We start from the raw sequence: 20,741 nt of genomic DNA on the forward strand, positions 1-20,741 counted from the left end.
AAAATTTGAACAGACCAATAACAATAAAGGAGATTGAAGCTGTTATCAGAAGGCTCCCAACAAAGAAAAGCCCAGGACCAGATGGATTCACAGCAGAATTTTACCAAACATTCAAAGAGGAATTGACACCGATTCTTTACAAACTATTCCAAAAGATTGAAACGGACGCAAATCTCCCAAACTCATTCTATGAAGCAAACATCATCCTGATACCAAAACCAGGTAAAGATATAACCAAAAAAGAAAACTACAGGCCTATATCCTTGATGAATATAGATGCAAAAATCCTCACTAAAATACTAGCAAACAGAATACAGCAACACATACGAAAAATTATTCATCACGATCAAGTGGGATTCATCCCAGGGATGCAAGGTTGGTTCAACATACGCAAATCAATAAATGTGATACACCATATTAATAAACTCAAACACAAGGACCATATGATCATCTCTATAGATGCTGAAAAAGCATTTGATAAAGTTCAGCACTCATTCATGACAAAGACCCTCTATAAGTTAGGTATAGAGGGAAAGTATCTCAACATAATTAAAGCCATATATGCCAAACCCACTGCCAATATCATCCTGAATGGAGAAAAGCTGAAAGCTTTTCCTTTAAGAACAGGCACTAGACAAGGATGCCCACTCTCACCACTCCTATTCAACATAGTGTTGGAAGTACTAGCCAGAGCAATCAGAGAAGAGAAGGAAATAAAGGGCGTCCAGATTGGAAAAGATGAAGTCAAACTGTCCCTGTTTGCAGATGACATGATCCTATATATCGAACAGCCTAAAACCTCTACAAAAAAACTGTTGGAATTGATAAATGATTTCAGCACAGTAGCAGGATACAAAATCAACACACAAAAATCAGTAGCATTTCTTTTCTCCAATAGTGAACATGCAGAAGGAGAAATCAAGAAAGCCTGCCCATTTACAATAGCCACCAAAAAAATAAAATACTTAGGAATTGAGTTAACCAAGGAGGTGAAAAATCTCTATAATGAGAACTACAAACCACTGCTGAGAGAAATTAGAGAGGATACAAGAAGATGGAAAGATATTCCATGCTCTTGGATTGGAAGAATCAACATAGTGAAAATGTCCATACTACCCAAAGTGATATACAAATTCAATGCAATCCCCATCAAAATTCCAAAGACATTTTTCTCAGAAATGGAAAAAACTATTCAGACATTTATATGGAACAATAAAAGACCACGAATAGCCAAAGCAATGCTGAGCAAAAAAAATAAAGCTGGAGGCATAACACTACCTGACTTTAAGCTATACTACAAAGCTATAATAACCAAAACAGTATGGTACTGGCATAAAAACAGACACACTGACCAATGGAATAGAATAGAGAATCCAGAAATCAACCCACACACTTACTGCCATCTGATCTTTGACAAAGGCACCAAGCCTATTCACTGGGGAAGGGACTGCCTCTTCAGCAAGTGGTGTTGGGATAACTGGATATCGATATGCAGGAGAATGAAACTAGATCCATACCTCTCACCGTATACTAAAATCAACTCAAAATGGATTAAGGATTTAAATATACACCCTGAGACAATAAAACTTCTTAAAGAAAACATAGGGGAAACACTTCAGGAAATAGGACTGGGCACAGACTTCATGAATACGACCCCAAAAGCACGGGCAACCAAAGGAAAAATAAACAAATGGGATTATATCAAACTAAAAAGCTTCTGCACAGCAAAAGAAACAATTAAAAGAGTTAAAAGACAACCAACAGAGTGGGAGAAAATATTTGCAAAATATACATCTGACAAAGGATTAATATCCAGAATATATAAGGAACTCAAACAACTTTACAAGAAGAAAACAAGCAACCCAATTAAAAAATGGGCAAAAGAGCTAAGTAGGCATTTCTCTAAGGAAGATATCCAAATGGCCAACAGACATATGAAAAAATGCTCAACATCACTCAGCATCCGGGAAATGCAAATCAAAACCACATTGAGATACCATCTAACCCCAGTTAGGATGGCTAAAATCCAAAAGACTATGAACGATAAATGCTGGCGAGGCTGCGGAGAAAAAGGAACTCTCATACATTGTTGGTGGGACTGCAAAATGGTGCAGCCTCTATGGAAAATGGTATGGAGGTTCCTTAAACAATTGCAAATAGATCTACCATACGACCCAGCCATCCCACTGTTGGGAATATACCCAGAGGAATGGAAATCATCAAGTCGAAGGTATACCTGTTCCCCAATGTTCATCGCAGCACTCTTTACAATAGCCAAGAGTTGGAACCAGCCCAAATGCCCATCATCAGATGAGTGGATACGGAAAATGTGGTACATCTACACAATGGAATACTACTCAGCTATAAAAACGAATGAAATACTGCCATTTGCAACAACATGGATGGACCTTGAGAGAATTATATTAAGTGAAACAAGTCAGGCACAGAAAGAGAAATACCACATGTTCTCACTTATTGGAGGGAGCTAAACATTAATATATAAATTCACACACACACATACACACACACACACACAAATCGGGGGGGGGAGGGAAGAAGATATAACAACCACAATTACTTGAAGTTGATACAACAAGCAAACAGAAAGGACATTGTTGGGGGGGCGGGGGGGGAGGGAGAAGGGAGGGAGGTTTTGGTGATGGGGAGCATTAATCAGCTACAATGTATATCGACAAAATAAAATGAAAAAAAAAAAAAAAAAAAAAAAAAAAATTGCCTACAGACAAACAAAAAATTATGGGTATTACTGCTTAGAAAGCCCTTCCTTACCCTAGAGTTATTCAATAATTCATCTAATGTTTAAATCTGTAGTCTACCTAAAATTTGTTTAGGTTAAATTGGGTGAAATATGACACTAACTTGATTTCCCAAATGTTTAACCAATTATTGTAACATCACTGATTAATAATATATTCATCTTAGCATGACAATATCATTAATTAATATCATTAATGTAATTAATATAGATAAATAACATTATATATTAATATTAATAATTTATTTGTATCAATACATTAATATTTCTATTACTATTATTCTCCATCTTTATCAGGCCAAAAATTTTTACCTATATTCCTTTCTGTACTTATGATTAAATTTCTTTAATTTTAAATTTCTTTTAATTAAAATTACTTTTCTCTAGATTCGCCAAATATCACATGTAAAAGACTTATTTAAGTATTTAAAATTCTGTAGAGAAAGATCCTACTTGCTACCCTTTGTGTGTGTGAGAATATGTGTATCTTTTAGTACAATTTTTTATATTGATAAATTTTAGGAGCACCTTATGAAGTTTTTGGACAATGACCTCCCTCCTCCAGCTTTAAATTGCCTTAAATTTATGCATTAATTTGGGTAGAACTTAGGCCTTTGAGATATTAACTCTTCTCATACATTTTTCTTATTTAATTAGCTCTATATCTCATAATATCATTTTATAGTTTCTTCACACATACACACACACACACATACACACACACACACAATACTAGCCCAAACCAATCAATTCAAATATCAGTTATTGTAGTTTATTAGTTGATTTTTTAAAAATGTCTAAGTAGTCTATCATATCATATGCAAAAAATGTTTTTTCTTCATTTTTCATAACCCATGGTGCAATATGTATGCCATGTATATGTACACATACATGTGTATGTGTGTGCATAATTATATTGACTATAATTTCCAAGATAGTGTTGATTGATGTGGGCATCCTTAAGTTATTCCTGTATATAATGGAGATAATTCTAGAATTAACTTTTGAGAAGAATGTTGATGGTTTGGTGTTTTGGATAATATTCTTCATTATATTAGTGAAGTATTAATCTATTCTTAGTTTTTAAGAATTTTATTAGGAATAAAGATAAATTTTGTTTCCATACCTTTCTAGCATATTTGAAGATAACTTATATGGTTTTTCCTCTTTGACTTAATAATGCAGTGATTCAACGTAGTAGATTTTCTGATGTTAGAACATCTCAGCATTCACAGAATATACCTTGCTTAATCACAATGCATTATTTTTCAATATTCTTTGACTTTTCCAATATTTTAATTTAAGATTTTCCTAGATATATAAAAGAAAATTGATCTGTAGTTGGTTTTTCAGGTTTTGGTATTGGGAAAAGGAATATGTTTGTTCTGTGAAGTGATATGAGAAAATATCCATGTTTTTCTATGGCCCAGAATTATCTATCCCTTAAAAGTTTTGATTCATGAAATAATTTGGCCAGAAATCTTTGGAGGGGATGGATAATGGGCCAGTTTTATTCTTTTATCACACCTCCAGTTTCTTCCACAGACATTAATATTTTCAGGCTTCAGTATCTTAGGGGTTTGGTTTTGTTAATTTACATCTTCCTTTTCACCCCTCATTCATTGCTCCCTTCAGCAACACTGATTGAGCACCTACTGTGTTCCAGACACCGTTTGTGGACAGAACAGTGGAAAGAGCACAGGAAGGCAGAGGTGAGTCACACATAACGAGTTCCCATTATGCTTCTGATTCCCTGGAGACAGACCCCGAACCTCTGAGATTTGTGTGGAGGGTACACCAGGGAGTGCATCCAGGACAAAATCTGTGAGTGGCAGGTGCAGTGCAATGGAGCAAAGGCAGGAACGAACTGTGAGGCAGCGGCAAGAGAGGCCTCAGCTGATATACTACAGGGAGCTCAGGCGCTAGATGGCCCTGCAGAGCTGTCCTCAGCTGGCCAGTTGACCAGTCACTGTCTGCCAGCTTCCCCCCAAGAGGAAAGTGTGACTTTGGGGGCGTGGTTCCCTTGGCCTTCCCTGTGCACTCACATTCCTGGAAGAATGGTGCCCCAGTCCCGAAGGGGGACCTCTTCGTGCAAGCTACACTGATTGATGTTTAAAACTTTTTATAGGGTTTTATTCAGCATTATTTGATACCTTTCTAAAAACTGTCCTTTTACTGTGGTTATATCCTGTTAACCATCCGATGTTTCTGAGTGTGTGTGCTCTCAATCTATCTGTTTCTGTCTTTCTTTCTCTCTTTTTCTCTCTACCCCCATCCCCACTTCTCTCCTTCTCAACTATCCTGATTGGAGGTTTGTCTATTTTATCAGTAACTTTGATGTACTGTCACTCAGATTTATTCATCAATTTTATTGATGCTGTGTTGTTAATATCTTCTTTTGTCTTTGCTATTTCTTCTTCCTATTTCATTTTATTATTTTCCTAGTGTCTTAAGTTGAATGCTAGCACATTTATTTAATCATTTCGTTTTTAATACTTTAAAAACATAAATTTTCCTCTGAGTGCATCTTTAACTGTATTATCTACATTTCTGTAAGTATTGTTTTTGTTATGTTTAAACTGTGTATAATTGCAGGTCTCATTTCCTCTTTTGCCTTGAGAGCAATTTAGGAGAAAACTCTACAATTTCAAAGTACTTATTTTTCTACTTTATTATGTGATAGTTAGAGAGAATGGCCTAAAAAAATTCCACAGTAGGGAATTTTTTGATATTTTCTCTAGCATAATGCATAGGGTTGAATAGTGCTCCCCCTACCCCCCAATTCGTGTCCATCTGGAACCTCAGAATGTGGCCTTATTTGGAAATAGGGTCTTGGCAGATGTAATTAATTAAGATGAGTTCACATTGGATTAGGGTAGGTCCTAAATTCAATGACTGGGTCCTTATAATTAGGCCAGTGAATACACACAGACACAGAGACACATATAGGTGAGGACACCATGGGAAGATGCAGAAATAGATGGAAATGATGCATCTGCAAGTCAAGGAATGCCAAGACTTACAGTAGTGGTATCATTATTAGAATTATTTTGCATGCTATTTGCTGTAGTTTGACTGTGTTCTCCAAGTTTCATGTGTTGGAAACTTAATCTCCAAATTCATATATTGGTTGGAGGTGGGGCCATTGGGAGGTAATTAGGATTAGATAAGGTCGTCAGGGTGGGGCTGCTATTCTGTGACTGGTGGCTTTATAAGAAGAGGAAGAGAAACCTGAGGTGACATGCTCTTTCTCTCCCGCCGTGTAACACCTTCAGCCACGTTATGAAGCAGCATTAAGGCCCTTGCCAGATGTTGGCACCAAGCTCTTGGACTTCCCAGCTTCCAGACCACGAGCCAAAGTAAACTTCTTTTCTTTACAGATTACCCAGTCTCAGGTATTCTTTTATAGCAACAGAAAACAGACTAAGACACTGTTGTTATAACGTGATTGATTTTATTTCATATAATATTTAGATAGAATTATTTTTTATTAAATATTAATATTTGGCCACAGGCTTTTTTTTCTTTCACCGAAAAACCTCTGTCTATTCTTTATATAAATATATATGTATTTCAAGGATCATTTTGTAAAAGTATGTTTTAGTTGCTTCTATTCTGTATTTAAGAGTCCATTTCCCATGACCCCAATTTTGTAACCAAATTGGAGAGTATTTGTCTTTTTGTTGAGAAATGTATATTATGTCAATTTTTCTAATATCAGAATTATAGCTGATAATCCAATATGTCCTTACCTTAGCTATTTACAACTGCAAAAACCCTGTTTCCAAATAAAGTCACATTCTGAGGTCCTGGATGGACATGAATTTATTTTTGCTACAGTTGATGTTAATTCTGTTTTTTGTTTGATACTTTGTTGTAAATGCTTCCCTAATGTTTCTTCATTTTCTGTTTGTTTCTCTTGCTTTTATATTGCTAAACATTTTGGGAAGTATATATGTTGCTTCCTTTCCACGAGTCTTAACAGAAAAGTTTTCTCAACGTGTGCTTCACGTGTGATGCTTGGAGGGTTTTCTTCTGGGTGGTACCCTTTGACTTGAGAAGTTCAGGACACTTTAACTTTTCTTTCTCCATTTCCACAAAATCCACTCACTTCTCTGCATTCTCAGTCTTTCACAGTGATCATTCTTTATTTTAGATACTAATAATTGTACTCACATTATTATTTTTATATTACATATCTTCTCTTTGGGGACATATTTTGCTTTGCATTTAATTTTGTATCCAGACTTTCAAATTTATGTTGGACTTAATATCTATTTTTAACTAGTCTTGAAGGACTCTTAGTTCTATTCTCTCTGTGAGTTGGAGTACTTCTTCAAGTAATTACTTGAAGTAAGAGCATTTTTTGAGCCTTTTCCTAGCTGAAAATGTTCTTTTAATTTGAACTTGAATAATAGCTTGAATTTTGTTCCATGTAGTTCTAGCATTTAATGTCGCAGGAGAGCAGTTAGACTTCAGGCTGGTTTTTATTTCTTTGGAGGTAACTATTTGGGTGGGGTTGAGTCAGGGGTAGCTGAATGAAGAATTCTATCACTATCATTTTTATTACCATTTGGAAATGTTACCACAGTGTCCTTAGATGTAGCATTTCTTCTCATTGATTTTTCTCGGGAAATAGTAATCTCTTGATTTGTATATACTGGACTTTCTCAAGTTTATTAAGACTTTCTTCTAATGGCTCATTTATTATTATATTTCTCTTTTTGTTGCTCTGGCTTCTTCTTTAGAAACAGCTATTATCCATATGATGTCCTCTTTTTCTTCATCTTCTATAGTGTCCGCATTCATTCCAATGATTTTAATCGGTTGATAGTTCTCTGTTGTGTGCTAACATGTCTTCTTGAGTTTGGCTGTCATATTTTTTATTTTAATTTCTTCTCCCTCTATTTTTTCTTCATTATCCCTTATTTGAATTTAATTAATTATTTTTCATTTCATATTTAGTTTTCTTGAATTCCTTTTTAATTTTTTTATCTTTCATCTTATCTTTCTGATTGCATATAAAAAATCTTATCCTGTTGTCTCCTCATCCATGAAAAACTTATTTCTTCTCTTTAGAGAATAGCATATGGTTTCCTGAAATCCTATTAGGAAAACTTTTAGAGATTGACTCTTGGTAACTTTTTCGGAAGCTATTCTATTTAACCTACACTATGGTATTTCTTATCTGTTATCATTTTATATTTTCCCCTTTATTTGTGGCAAGCAAGAATTACCTATTTTTTTTTTTTTATTAGAAAGGTTGTGTGTGTGGCCCTTGGCCACATTCTGGCTATTGATATCACATTGGAATCTGCATTTAAAATCTATAATTGAAAGACTGGTTGATATTCATAGTTCCCAGGTTAATTCTCATTTCTTAGTAAATCTTCTCCTGGTACTCTTCTGTTTTACCGCAGTTTTATTTTCTTCCAAATGCTGGAAAATCTCTAATTTCCAGTATGCATTGTTCCTGGGGTCTTTCCCCGCTCTGTATGTATTGCTACCTTCTTAATGGAAAGCACACTTCTCAGAAAGCTCTTTTCTCCTTAGTTTCAGCCCATTTGTTCTCCAGACTTTACAGAACTTTCTTCTATGTGCAAAGAGAGTAGAAAAAATCAGGCAGTGGTTTGTACAAGAAACCATACATTTTTTTGCCTGACACAGCAATATCTAAGCTGTGAAGGGAAATAATTGTCCTGTTTTCTGGCTGTTACAGGTTTTGAATCCTTGAGTATGGAGATGTATTTAAAATTTTTTTAGTATGTTTCTATTTCATGTAATGATGCTGTTAGAAGTCAGGTGTAGAATCCTAATGAGAATATTCCTTAATTTAACATCTACTATCTTATAATTAATTTCCATTTTTCCTGCATGTTGGCTTTATGTAATCTACAAGTGTTGGGTTTCAGGATTTTTGAGAGTTTCAGTTTTTCTCCTGTGTGTGCCTTTGTGAATATTTAATAGTTGGAAGAAGCTGATTTGGAGATTGCTACCCAGATACCATTTTAGATTGCAAGTCTCTACTGATTCAAAATGCCATTTCAATATTCTCAACTATACATTTTTACTCTTAATTTTTTTATTGTTGAGGAAAATATCTTCAAGGACTTTATTCAGGAATGATACATAGTGTAGGACTCATCTTTGAGTTCTTGCATATCTAAGGACAACTTTCTGTTGCTTTTGCATATGAATGACAACTAAAATTGGTATAGAATTTTTGGATTAGCATATTTTTTCTGTAGAGTTCTAGAAATGTTACTCCTGTGTCTTCTAGTGTTCATATTAAACAAAAACAAATCCGTGGCCAAGCTGATTTTTATTTTTTTGTAATATTTTGAATGATGTTTGTTGGATCCTTTCAACTCTGAAATTTAAACTTTCTACCTGATTAAGTCTGTTTATGTCTAGTTGTCTTAACTCTTTTCATGAAGTTTTCCTAAGCATCAAGAAAAACTTTCAAAATCCTACATTAGTATAAATTTCCCATTGGGAACCATTTCTTCTATTATTTCCCTGATTATTGATTATGTTTCTATTTATTTTGTTTCCTGTTGCATTCTTTTATAGGAGGTAGCACCTTCTCCATCACTAATTCATTTTCTGTAGTATTCTGTGTCTTATTCGTCTAGTTTTCAGATTGGCGTTACGTTTGCCAACCCCACTCAGTCCTTTCCAATTTTGGTTAAGTCCTTCATTGAAGCTATGAGGATGCTCCTTGAATCTTTTTGAGAAAAGAATCAGATACTTTCTAAAAATTTCTTTTGAGCTTTGGAGTAACTCTATTTTATTTTATTATTTATAGTAGGTATATGTTTATTTATTTATTTTATTGGAACATAGTTGATTGTATGTATCTGTGGGCAATAGCATTGCATATCTATACCTGTGTGCAATATGTGATGTTCAAATCAGGAAAATTAATATATTCAATATTATACAGTATGGAACTCTATTTTTAAAAGAGGTACTCCATCTGATTTTTTACAGTGATTTACTTATTTTGAATGCTTCTATTTTTCCATAGGCTTTGGATTTGCTCTTCCTTAGGGAGTGAGGTTCCATACTGGTTATTAATCAAGCCACAATTGAGGTGGGCTAATGTTTGTATATGTATCTCTCAATCATTTATAGAAGAACGCTTGGTTTCAGAGTTCCAGAGTCTCCAGTGAAGTGAAAAATGTGAATTCAGAAGATTCCAAGACGCTATATAGCCATCACATACAGTTTTAGCAGTATGCCACAGTTAGGAATGGATGACTCAGGAAATCCTTACTCTTCTCTATAATACCTCATATATTGCTATTTCGTATCTCCTCTGCTTATCCTGACCCCATTCCAAGAGGAAATCTCAGGCAAAGTGTCTAATTTTAAAATTTCTCTCTGCTTTGGGGCTGCCAGTTTCAGGAAGGTGTCCCAGCGTCTTTTAGTATTACCAGAGGAATCTAAGTCTAGGAAAGCCCGAAGGACACTGCATGGTTATTTCCCCAGTTATTTCCTACAGCCTGTTCCCAATGCTGTTCCTAATTCTCCTAAGTTCACTCGGGGGTTGACAGACTCTTCTCCCACATACTTCCATGACCAGCTGTTCATGTCCTGATAGGAAAGGAACACACACACCCTTCCTTCAGTCTTGTCCCATCCTCACTGTACCTGGCAGCAGTTCCTAGAGATATCTAGCTCATCGACGGCATCCATTTGTGGTTTCATCCAATGATATGGGTTTTCACTAGTTTTTCAATTTAATTATTCATCACAAAAAACATGTGGAGGAGCAGAGAGGAGCAGGTACTTGTAATAATTATTTATTACGAGTTCCTTAAGCATGAATTTTAAATGTGTTGAAAGTATACAGGAAAAGGAAAAAGAGAGATGGTTCTTGAATGAGTCAAAACATCTCTCTGTGCCGTATTTCCTTATTTCAAACTGAGGGTCTTATATGCAATTTCTGCAGTAGCTTCCAAATGTAAGATTTGATGGTGAAAGTGATGATGTATAGAGATAATGATAGGCACATCTACTGAGTGCTTAATTTATAATAACGATAACAGCTCACATTGTTCAGCCTCACTGTCTAAAGCTAGTCACTTTACATGCAGGATCCAAGTGAACCTGTATAACAAGCCTAGAAGAAGGATGTATAAGTTTATTCTCATCTTGTAGGTAAGGAAACCAAAAAGCAGACTAGTTAAGTAACATGCCAGAAGGCACATGGGTAGTACCTGACAGAGCTGGGATTTGAATTCAGAGTAGTCTGACTATAGAGGCCGTGTTTTCATTCACTGCCTGATTTTGCTACTCTGTATTGTCTTAAAAATAATATGACACATGATTTAATAAGTTACATAAGAATTCCTTTGACATATGAATTGTGGTTCTTAGAAGACAGAATGACATAAAAATAGGTCCATAAAAGAGTTTTGATCTTTTGGTGATCAAATTTGTTGTGTATACAGGGCAGAAGGGTACAAATAGAATATTCAAGATAGGGAAATGCTGTAGTTAAGAATCCCATGTCTCTGAAGCAAGAGTTTCACGCTTAATTTGCCAGGTGGACCTGTGTTTCTTACATGTAAGATTTTTATGTTTCTGGAGCCCAAAGGATAAGATGGAGAGCCAGCTCAGGATTTAGACATGAAAGAGGTGAATTGGAAGAAAAGAAAAAAGTCCCATAACATGCCGTAGGAAGAACAGACCTATTTAGGAATATTAAAACAACTGGATACTTCGTTAATGAATACAGAGCTGAGTAGTTTTACACTTAGTGTTTATTTCTTTTTTACTTCAAGATTTCAGTACTCCGTAATAAAAACAATGCAGGTCTGTACTGAAGGGACAGGTTGGCAGGAGAAGTCAAATGACAGAAGTCATTAATGGGGAATGCAAGGATGCCTCCAAACTGTGTGTATGTGTGCATGTGTATCTGTGTGTCTCTGTGTATCTGCATGTGTGTGTGTGCCTTTGTGTTCCAGTGGTGGGAATCCAGGAAGAAAGCTTTATGTTTGTGGAGAATGTTTTTTTTCTTTTTTAATACAGCAAAAAATTTTTATCTCACAGAGATCAGAATTTGGAGGAGTGTAGTGGAGTGGTTACGGGTTGTGGTCTCTCATGAGGCTCCAATCTTCTGAAGGTTTGTTTGGGGCTGGAGGATCTGATTCCAAGATCATGGATGGCAGGTTCGTGCTGGATGTTGGCAAGAAACCTCAGTTCCTTGTGGACTCATGTAAACCTGCTTGAGGTTCTCACAACATGGTAGCTGGCTTCTTCCAGAGCATGTGATCTAAGAAAGAGCAAGGTGGAAGCGGCAATGTCTTTTATGATGTGGTCTTGGAAGTCACACTTCATCATTTCTGCAATATCCTATTGGTCACACAGGCCAGCCCTATTTCTCCCTATTCAGTGTAAGGAGGAGGCTACACAATGGCATGAGTTCCAGGATGAAAGAATCACTGGGGGCTGTCTTGAAGACTGGCTCCTACAACTAACTACTACAACTAACAGTTCTGGAGGCTGGGAAGTCCAAGATCAAGATGCTGGCAGATTTGGTGTCTGGCAAGGACCTGCTCTGTGGTTTATGGATGATACCTTCTTGCTGTGTCCTCACACCATGGAAAGATGTGGAGAATATTTCATTTCATCCTATTCTATGTATTAAGACATATGGGGAAGACTGCAGACATATTTTATTCTGTAGATGAAAACAAGGTAAATACCTTTGGAATGATTTTTGCGTGATGGGCACTTTCTTAAAAATAGAAATCTTCAGTCTATTTGGACCCATGATCTGATTAGATCTAATTGCACTATCAATGTCAATATAACCAATCATGTCATTAGAAACTGTAATTGTCTAATTATTGACTTGTATTGATGTGGTGATTTTTGTTAGATCTGAATTCCAACTATAGAACTGTTCTGCCAAATCTGGAGACAGAAATTAAAGTCAATGCAAGTCAGTTCTTATTTTTAGTGGCCCTGGCTAAATTTACTAGTACGATTTCTCCATAAATTGAGGACCCTGGACTCTTGACCTTTCTCTGTTATATATTTTATGCCATCCCACCCAGAATTTTAACACTTGCTCATTCAAATTAAGTCATTGATGGATGACTACTAAAGGGAAATGTCAATAGAGGTATTGATTTAATGTGGATTTTTATTAGCACAAAATTTTATTATTCTTCAAAGTCTTTGTAAGGGGCTGATTGAAAGATCCTTGCAGGTTGAAATCACTCTCTTCACCACTTTACCAACATAAAAAATGGGGTGTGGCACTCCTTAGGAATCTCACATAAAACTAATGGAGGCACGAAATACCCCACCAACTTCCCAGCATGTGCCTCATTATCACGCTTTCCTTCTCCATACCTCTTTTATTTCACCTGCCTTTGTTTATTTGTTTCCTGGAGAAAAGTCTTGCAAAGCATGCTCCCCAAATCTTATTTGGAAGAACAGATGTATGGGAACATTTGCTCCTCAGCAAGTGAGTTGTCCAATTGTGCAAGAAACAGAAGGAGTAGCTCACTTCTGTCTTTGAAAAATTTGGTGCCTAGCAGCCAACATTTGCAGAGAGAAAACAAATTCTGTGTAGAAAGTCCAATGTGGAGGACCACATTTTCCCCCCTTTTCCTGGCCTGCTTATGATATTTTAGTTACTTTCACAATGACTGAAATAAGACTGTTACACCAGAGCTGACTGCTTGGAGGCATACTTTGTTCCTGATGTTAAAGTTTATGCGAGGCCACTGTTTTGGACTTGCCTTCTGCACTAGGCTCCAGCAGACCAGACCAAACCAGAATGGAGTTACTTATGCTAAGTGCCACCTAATTGAAGTGAACTTTGAGACAGCCAGTTTTCCTAAAAAACAAGAGATTCCAGTCAACCCGAGTCAGCGTAATGAGGAAGTCCTCTCTGTTTTAACACTACGTGAAGAGTCATTTTGAAATACCAGTCCACCTCTTGTTCTCTGTTTTTGCTTTCTTCAGCCCTTTTCTGCCTGTAAAGCCAACTTCCTCTGCTCAGCTCATTGGAACACTCATCTTATTTTTTAGAATGAGATGTTTGCTTGATTCTAGAATTGCCAACAAAAGCCAATTAGATCTTTAAACTAAATGTGTTGTAATTATGTCTTTTGACAGCAGGTTTTAGGTGTGTGAATGTTAAAAGAAGACTCCTCAGGGATCTTCTTTAATAAACCCATTTGGATTGCATACAGGATGGATCCACACACCAAATTCTGAATAATAATGAGTAACATTATAGCAAACTCCAGAATATTTCTGTGTCCTAGACATTAGATAATTTTGTCCAGCAGGCACATAAGCAAGGCCCAATCATATCCCAGTGTAATAAAATTATTTTTGCAGTTGATTAGCATATTAAGTGTTTTGACTTGTACGTGCTTGGTTCTCTTGCTCTTTCTTCTACTGTTTATAGACTGCTGGGGAGCTGTGCGAACATTTTATTTCAGTGCCACAGGGAGAGTAAGTTATGATGGTGGAAGCGGGGGAAGTGTATTTGACTTCCAGATACACTTTTTAAACTCCATTTTTCCTGTTTTAATCTTTTTGAAAAGGTGGATAAATAGATGGGAATTAGCTCTAAGTAAAATACAGCTCTGAGCATCACAATTCTATGCTTATGTTTTATAAGGTATTTAGTACATCCTAGGGCTGCTGTAAGAAGGCACCGCAAACTGAATAGCTTAAAACAACAGAAATTCATTCTCTCACGTTTTGGAGGCTAAAGTCTGGAATCAAGATGTTGACAGGGACATACTCTGTCTGAGGGCTCTAGAGGAGAATCCTTCCTTGACTCTCTAGTTTTTGGTGGTTTCAGGCAATCCTTGGTGTTCTTTGGATTACACGTGCATCATTCTAATCTCTGATTCCATCTTCACATAGTTGTCTTCCCAGGACCTCTGTGTCCAAATTTCTCTCTTTTTATAAGGACACCAGTCGTTGGGTTGAGGCTCACCCTCATTTAGTATGACCTCATCTTAACTTGGCTACATTTGCAACCACTTTCTTTTTCAAATAATGTTACAGTCTGAGATACTGGGGGTTAGGAATTCAGCATGTCTTCTAGAGGGACACAATTCAACCAGTAACAAATGGCAAAAGGAGTGCTTCATTTTTGCATTTGCTCAGAGAAAGGTCCCTATGAGCTGTGGAATATTAACTGATAATACTTAGCAATTTTCCCTACAAGCCTCATAAGAGAGATCAAGATGAGTGGGCCTGTTTTATATGTAACGTAGGTAGCCACCCTCCAAGATCATCAAATTTAACACTTGATAATCTAAAAAATCTGTTCTGACCAGGTCGGCTAAATTGTACTCCATTGGGAAATTTGATATAAGTCAGCGGTCACGTCTGCATGTCCTGGAAAACATTATGAAACATTATCAAATGTCTTAACACTGAAACCAGACATACAGGCACCAGAAGTAGTAATAAAATAACATAAAATGCTCCTTGTATTCCTTACCCTAGATTCTTGCATGTAAGATGTAACCTAGTTACAATCCAAAATCAATCAATCAATCAATCAATCTATCAATCAATCAATCTATCTATCAGGGTACTTCAAAAGGTTTGTGGAAAAATGGAATTAAAAGATAATACCAACCTTTCCATGAACTTGTTGAAGACCCCTTATATGCACTAAGAATAGACATACTGATGTAATGATTAGGGGGCTGTCCTCTTCTCTCTCTCCTTTAATTATCCCCCTTGATGTGATTATAAAACACTGAGCCCTGCTGGCGCCCTCCAGAGCACATTTTGTAGGGCAACCTGACCTCTGACTTTCCTGGCTGCAGTTGTCACATTGGTTCAATAAATTCCATGCCTTACATGTTTGGCCTCAGTTTCTTTTAGGTCAACACACTTTATAATTGACGAAATGTGCTAGCCTGGAGTCTTAAATAAGTTGCAAAGTTTACACAGCTAATGATGAAGGGTCTCAGAATGGAATCATTGTTTCTTGACTCTTTGGCTCTTCCTGCTAACAGTGTGCCAGCATGTTGGGTGCACAATGGATCTATGATTACCAGTGGACCAGTGACAGACAGTGTGGGATGCTTCTCGTCACACTGAATTGGATGAATTTTCTCTTAGGCCACCTTGTGGCTAGCCACCTCAAATTCTTCTCTGAAAGAGAGGAGGTATAAACAAGTTAAATGAATGAAGAGCTTAAACTGTTATCTCTCCTTTGGGGTATTTGCATTTTAATGGAGCAGCCTGGGCCTCATCCCAGACTTATTGATTTACAATCTCCAAGGGAGAGTCCTGGAAGAATCTGTACTTTGCAGAGCAAACCAGTTGACTCACATGATTGGGTATGTTTAGGAAACACTGGAACAGAGGAATCCTGACTTCTGGAATAGTAAGGAATAATTATTTAATGGAGGGTCTTTAGGTAAGAGTCAGGTGGGGATGGTGGAGCTGCGGGGAGATGAAAACTACTTGATGCCCTCCATAGAGCATCAGATTCAGATGAATAATTCTCCAGTCTCTGTGCCAAGATTGAGGCCTCCAAAAGGATCAGGTTTTCTGTGCTTGGAGTTCAGCATCCCTCTTTAGAAGCAGGACAGATTTAGAATTGTTTAGTAAGTGTGGAGCCTGGGTCTTCTGGGTCATCTTGAGATTAAGATGAAAATCCTTAGAGAAAATCCTAGCCCAATACTATTGCCTCCTTTGTTATATCACATGTAGTCAGTGGTGATATACTCCATCTTTTTTTAAAGAGTTGCTCATTATTTGTTTTGCACCTGAAGTTATAATCTACTGTCTGTGACAGCACATTTGATTGTTTTTAAATGAAGGTGATAGGAAAGGCAGAAGAATGACTAGGAGAAAAAGTCATGTGACAAGATAACATTGTTTTGGATTCTCTCAAAATAAACATGATATTGAAAAATGATCCAAAATTGTTTGCTTGAAAACCATACTTACTTTTGAGTAATATTTTTGTAGATATTTAAAAATTTATTTTTTGAAGTCTGGTGCTCTGAAATTGAGTTTGAAGTCAACTTAATCCCCAAATGTGACACATTCTTTTTTTTTGCCAGACTTTACTGTATTCTCTTCTCTGTTTAGTTTTTACGAAGTTAATTTTCATGAATTCTGTATCTTCAAAAATCTCGATGGCTTCTATCTGAATGGAGTCCCCAGTAAATGGTGACACCTTTTTCTTTATTACTTCTTATTTCTTTATATCTTCTCTTTTTCTTCAGTTTTGTCTTCCTTCATAGCATTTATTGAGTGTTTCCGAGGGAGGGTCAGGGAATGCTCCCTGGGAGAAATTACACTTGAGCTGAATCTTGAAGTGTGGGTGTAGGACGGGTAGACAAGTGACTGGGCAGGAGTATCTCATCCGTACTCACATGCTCCACCGTCTCTCCTATTGCAATGGATGTTCTGCTTCTGCTCCCCTGTAAGCCAACCCCCCACTTATGCACTCAATCCCATCATCTGACCCTTTCAAGTACCCCACTCATGTGGTTGGCCCTTCTGTATCCTGCAGTAGCAATTTATACTACCTGCTGGATCTTTTGTGTAAGTATGCAAATATGGCACACTAGCTCTTTTCTTTGAAAAAACAGAACCCTCTTGATCCATATTCACCTCTAGTAACTGTCTCATTTTCTCGCTTCTCTTTACAGCCAGACTCCTTGAAATAGTTACTTATAATCACTTTTCTACTCTGCATTGCACGCTTTCTGAAGCTCATTGCAATTAGATTTTCATTCTCACCATTTCAGTGAAATCTCTTACGTCAAGATCACCAACCACCTCCCATAATACCAAAGTGAGTGATCAATCCTCAGCATCGTCTCCCTTGACGATCAGCAGCATTTGATGGAGTTGATCACTTCCTCCTTCTTTGTATACATTTTCCGCTTGTCCTGATTTTTCTCCTCTTCAATTGTTGACTAATACTGTCTCTTTTTTTCTGGTTCTTCTTCCTCTTCCAACATCAAAATGTTGCAGTCCTAGCCTTGTCTTTTCTATGCTAATCCCAGTAATGTGGTTTAAAATACCATTTCTGTTGACTCCCAAATGTCTAGCTCCAGCCAGTGATGTGCTGGTAAATGTTTAATACCCAGCTTTCCAGAGAAAACAAAGCCCCGATTTGAAGCATTTGCCAGTTTCTGTTGTGTGTGTACTTCCACCATGGCAGATTTCAAGCTGCCAATGTGATGACACTGAATGAGGAGTTGGGAAGAGATGTGCAGTGACACATCATTATATGGAATTTCCACCTTGCAGACTCCACAGATATAAATAATCTCGAGAGCTTCATAATAGTAAAATGTAGTAAAAGAATTTTAAAGTAGTGTGTTTGTTTTTAATATAGCTTATTTAATTTTAAGCTTATCTAATTTAATTATTAATAAGGGTTGTGTTTAACAACTGGCTTACAAAATTCCTCGGGAGTCAATATAAGTCATCTTCTACACACTAGTCTCTAGCCCTGATCATTTTCCTTAGCTTTTCCTTGGCGAGGTGCTGTCAATTGCCTACCCTATGTTGTCACCCGGGAGGCACAATAGGTTACTCAAATTTAAGATGTTACAAGCAAACTTCTTGCTTTTTTAGATTCCATACATTTTCCTTCCCTAGTCTTTCCTCCTCTGTAAATGGCGCCTACATCTTCCCAGCTGCACAAACCAAAAACTTATAAGTCCTCCTTGATATTTCTTTCTCACTAACACCATTGCTCAATCAAAGGCAATTTTCATCAATATTACTTTCAAAATATATCCCAAATATGACCACTTTTCATCACATCCACAGCTCTCATTCAAGTTCAAGCTCCCCTCACCTCTGTCCCAGGGTGCTAGTATAGCCTTTTAACTGACTGCCTTGCTTAAACTCTTCCCCTAGAGTCTACTTGCCATGCAGAGAACACAATGTATATTCAATCATGATCATGTCGTTCCACTGCTGAAAACCTTCCAATGGCTCCTACATACCGAGCTACACGTTTATTTATTCCCACCTGTCTCAGTCCATTGGAGCTCCTATAACAAAGTACGATAGACTGAATGGTTTATAAATGACATAAATTTAGTTCTTACAGTTCTAGAGGCTGAAAAGTCTAAGATCAAGGCCTCAGCAGTTTTGATGTCTGGTGAGGGCTTGTTCTCCAGTTCATAGATGGCACCTTCTCTCTGTGTCCTCACACCGCGGAAGGGGCAAGGCAGCTCTCTAGGGACTCTTTCGTAAATGTACTAATCCCATTCATGATGTAATCACAAAGGCCCCACATCTTAATACCATCACCTGGGGGTTGGGTTTCAACATATGAATTTGGAGGGTGGGGTGCAAATATTCAGACCATAGCTTCGTTTCTACAGATAAATAACCCATGCTCCTACCTAAAGCCAATCTCTCCCCTGTTGGATTAAAACCCATTCCCACTCACTTACGCAAGACCTTGCTCTGGTAACTATGTAATCTCTAATATTATCAAATTTTCATCTATACTGGGTTAGTTTCACCAGCCTACACACAATTAAAACAAGAAATCAAAACAAAAACCAAAACAAGCTGTGGCAAATCCTCTTGTGCGTTTCAACATCACCATAGGAGTTGGCTGTGATCCCTGGGACCACATTTCCCTCCAGCTCATGTAGATGAATTTCCAAAGACTTCTCTTTTCTGGAGAAAATGATTCAGGAGTTTGTGCTTTATTGGAATTATTCCTGAGATTATGTGCCTGAGCTGAGTGGTAACTTCAAATACCATGATGGCCTTTGTAGCAAGACCATCTCCAGGGAAACATTTGCTAATCAGAACCTCATCCTAGAAAACAAGACTTGGCATCTTGTCCATGCTGTAATTTAGGGTTCCCAGGTTTTTATCTGCATTTTTAAGATGATTGGTTGAAAGACAAGGACATGGTCTTTGGCAAGGGTAAGATGGCATGCAGCATTCTGAGTCCAGCAAAGGCAACACCAGCAAGATCACCATTGCTGAGTGTGGACAAGTCTAATAAATTTAATTTTTAACCCGAACTCATAAAACCATTCCATTTCATAGCTAAGTAGAGCTTTCCAAACATCTTCACTGCGATCTTTATTTTCTCATTTGATGCAATTCTTTGGATTCTGTATTTCCTTATGCTTCTTGAAGTCTAGTTGGACTTTGGAGTTAAGATTATTAACTGAAATTATTATTTATTATTAAATGAAATTTAATAATATTAAATGAAAGCTAAATTATTAAATCAGAGCTAATATACAAATTAAATTGATATACCAACACCTACAAAATGTATTCATCTTGTCCAGACCTCTCTTGTAGTCCAGATTTCGAAACCCATCTGCATACCAGACCTCTCCACCTGGATGTCTGCTAGATGTCTCAGACTTATCTAAATTCCTCAACCCCCAAACCTGCTCCAAACCTCCATTCTTTCCCCCATCAGTAAGTGAAAACTCCTCTATAGCCATACACTGGTCTTTTTGCTGTTTCTCAAACATGCCATGCATTCTTCCTTAGGCTTTATTTGCAGAGGTTGTTCTCTGTAATGCTCTTTCCCCAGATATTTTCATGGCTCATTCCTTTAACTCCTTCAATTTAAAAAAAATTTTTTTAGTCAAATATCACCTTCTTGATAAGGCCACCCTTACCACTCTATTTAAAATCCCAGCTGTTCCCCATTCACAATCCTTCCAATCCTTTACCCTACTCCATTTATTTCCTTAGGGCTTATCACTTTTCAACACACTTATTATTTTCTTCTCCCCTCTAGAATGGAAACTCAATGATAGAGATTTTTGTTGTTGTTGTTCATTGACATATCCCCAGCACACAGAACAATATTTGGTAGAAGTAAGCACACAATACATATTTGTTGATTGAATGAATGAATGAATGAATGATTTCTCATGTCATCTAAAATGAAATTCAAACACTTCATTACATTATCTGTTTTCAACAAGCTCTG

This window comes from Cynocephalus volans, chromosome 13 (genome assembly GCF_027409185.1).
Source record: "Cynocephalus volans isolate mCynVol1 chromosome 13, mCynVol1.pri, whole genome shotgun sequence".
NCBI lineage: Eukaryota > Metazoa > Chordata > Mammalia > Dermoptera > Cynocephalidae > Cynocephalus > Cynocephalus volans.